Consider the following 3,390-nt stretch of genomic DNA (forward strand, 5'->3'; position numbering starts at 1 on the left):
GGAATTTTTTAAAATCAAGCTTCCAAACATCAGCTTTATTAATCCATGTTTCGCGTAGTTTAATCTGATAGGCTCGATTTATTTTTCAGCCAATGTTTCAGACACTTTTTGATCAACTTGAGCCTGTTTAACCGATCAAAATTAAAAGAAACGCTGTATTTTTCCAATAAGTTTATTTCACACTGATCATTTTGGTGCATTCATTTTAATTTTTCGAGCACTTTTATGCCCGACCTTTATTCATTTTGAGACATTTTATTTTTATCTCTTTGTCAAAATGTCAGAAATAAATAAATAGAGTTTTCTATGCTTTTGTTTCAAATTTATTTTGATTATATAAATTAGTATAATTTTATTCTATTTTATTTGTTTTGACTCATTTTATACACATCAAAAATCATAAAAGGGCATTTATGGAAATGTAAGCATATTAACCCTAAGTTCATACTATAAATAACTTCATTAGCCGTGACATTAAAAAAAAACCAGTACACATCAAACGACGCCTTCCCATTTCTCTTTGGATCTCATTTCAAAACGATCAAAAAGAAAAAAGGGTTTTCTTCCACATTAACATGTTAATGCTCCCCTCATCCATTTTTTCTTGCTCTTTTCTACTGAAAACCGTTTTATCTTCACCTCATCTCCTCGCCTCTTTCACTGTATTTTCTTTAACCTCATTTTTTCACTTATCCAAACCAAAACCATAAGACAACCACTTCATCATCTTAATAATTACTATCATCATCACATAAGATATATCAATAACCTTTCACCACCTCAAAAACTTCTTCTGTTAACTATCACTACTTCCTCCAACTAACACTACAACAACCTTTGCAATCATACCAACTTTCGTCATATTTCCACATAAACAAATCTTAAAGCATAAACATCAAGTTTGACTATAAGAAGCTTCCAGCGGCCATGACCATGGATCTCAAATATGTAAAATCTGAGAAAAAAGAGTCAGTAGAAAAAGGAGAACAAAAACGGTGAATTTGCATTTTCAGATTTATGGAAAATCACCCTCCGTCGCCGATCACACCGCTGAGTGCCTTTGACATCCATAGTCGTCGAAGACACCTTCACCGCCGGTAGATTTCTTATTTTTTTTTGCTTTGTTTTTTTTCTTCATTTTTAATTCTCTTTTGAGTTCATTATATGATTTTGTATGTTTGGTTGTTCTCATTTGAGAGAGAAAATACATTTTACTTTGTGATTTAACTGTTGTTGTTCATTGATTTTAGGATGGAGATGAATACAAATAGAAGAAAAAGAGAGGATAATATTTTTATGTATCTATAACAAAACCATGAGAGAGAGAGTTAATTGTGGAGGTGTTTTCCTCAGTTTTATTGAAACAAAAGAAATAGAGAGATGTGTGCTTTGTTTTTTTTATGTTTCATTAATTATGACATGTGTCGCCATGCTATTATTCATTTTTTAATTTTAAAAGAAACATGGGATTTCAATTTTTTTTAAGGAGTGTGGCGCTGCCTTTGGTCCCATTTATTCTCATATGTTTCTTTTCTTATTAGCATTTTGTAGTTTTATATTAATATATAAATTAATTAGACATTTCATTTTTTAAAATGAAATATATATATATATATATATATATATATATATATATATATATATATATATATATATATATATATATATATATATATATATATATATATATATATATATATATATATATATATATAATTTAATTAGTGGACCAAATCATTTTTCTCCTTTTATTTATTTCATTTTTTTTTACATTTCTTTTGATTTAGTTGAATTGTTTAAGTATTAATTTAATTAATTAATTCTATCTTATTTAATTAATTTCTGTATTTTAATTACTAATTGTTTTATTAGATTATGTTTTGTCAATTAATTAGATAATTGTAGCGGGATATTCGTTACCATTAGAGATATTGACTAAATCCAAGGTAAATCATACAAGTCGAGTCGCCACCGCACTTCTATTTATCCAAAGGAATGGTTAGAAAGCGAACAAAAACCTAAAAGTTTTAACAAAAACTAGTAAAAGAGAAACAAAGATCTGGGTAAGGGGGTTGGTTATGTAATGAGAAGGTGTTAGGCACCTAAAACATCCTAGGTACTCCTAGGGAGCCCTTTTCACACTTGTTGTAAAGGTCGTTGTTTTTGTGAAAAATTTGTTTGTGCAAACATGATTGAAGGGATGAGAAGAGAATATACAAATTATTTACATTTTTGTGTTTGGATGGATAAACCCATTGCCTACGTACCATCTTAAAAAAGATTAGGATCAAAACCTCGTAATTCGGGGTAAAAATCTCAAAATGAGTTGGTGAATTGATTGATCCAAAAGCCTTAAGGTCTTTTGTTATCAAAGAGGGAAAACTCAACCTAAAACCACGAATCCACCAGGTGAGGATAGCTTCAACATGCTAGTGAGGGGTTAACCCTATAATAAGCATGGAAGACTCATTGTCCATCACTAAGGATATAGGTGAGTATTACATCTACCACAAAGATAACTCAAACCTAATAGCTAAAGGTTATGAAAAAGTTTTGATTAGAAAGTGGCCATTGAAACCACAAAAAGACATTTGAATGGGTTATATTTACCAATTAGAAGTATATACAAAATGGTCAAAGTTGACTTAAAGATTCAATTCAAAATAAGTATTATGAAAAACAAGTTTGAAAATCAAAAGCATAAGGCTTAGGTTTCTAATGTTTGAAAACAAGTGTTAAGTGTTTGCACAAAAGTTTTGGCTTGGGTTAGAGTGGAGAGAAGAAGACGAAGGGCTAAAGTCCTAGGCATGCAAGAGGTGAGGGATAAAGAAACAAAACCACAATGGAGTTCCTCTTTTGAGATCATATTGATGATCCAAGTAGCTCCCATCCTTTGGAATGAGCAATCACATAAAGCATAAACTCAAGCAATCATCAATCGAATGAACTCTTGGAAAGACTCCTCGATGCATCTTGGATCTCTCTCTCTTAGAAGCTCATGGTAATGGCTCCTCAATTAAGCTCAAGTTGGAACTCCTAGCACAAGAAAACACACATCAAAAGGTTCTATAAATACAATCAAAGAATGGATAAGAGGGAGTTAGAATGTGGTCCTTTCAATGTTCATCCTCAAGCTTAAGCATTCTAAAGGCTCAATGCCTAGTTGCTCTTTGACTTTTTATAGCACTCTAAAGGCCCAATGCCTAGTTGCTCTTTGACTTTTTATAGCACTCTAAAGGCCCAATGCCTAGTTGCTCTTTGACTCCAAATTTGCATAGGGAAGGCCCTAAAGTCTAAGTCCATTTTGTCCAATTCTTTGCATTTGGTTCACAACAATCAAAACAAAACACAAGCATAATAGTATATACACAATTATGTGCTCAAGTGAGC

Source organism: Lathyrus oleraceus, chromosome 2 (assembly GCF_024323335.1).
Source record: "Lathyrus oleraceus cultivar Zhongwan6 chromosome 2, CAAS_Psat_ZW6_1.0, whole genome shotgun sequence".
Classification (NCBI taxonomy): domain Eukaryota; kingdom Viridiplantae; phylum Streptophyta; class Magnoliopsida; order Fabales; family Fabaceae; genus Lathyrus; species Lathyrus oleraceus.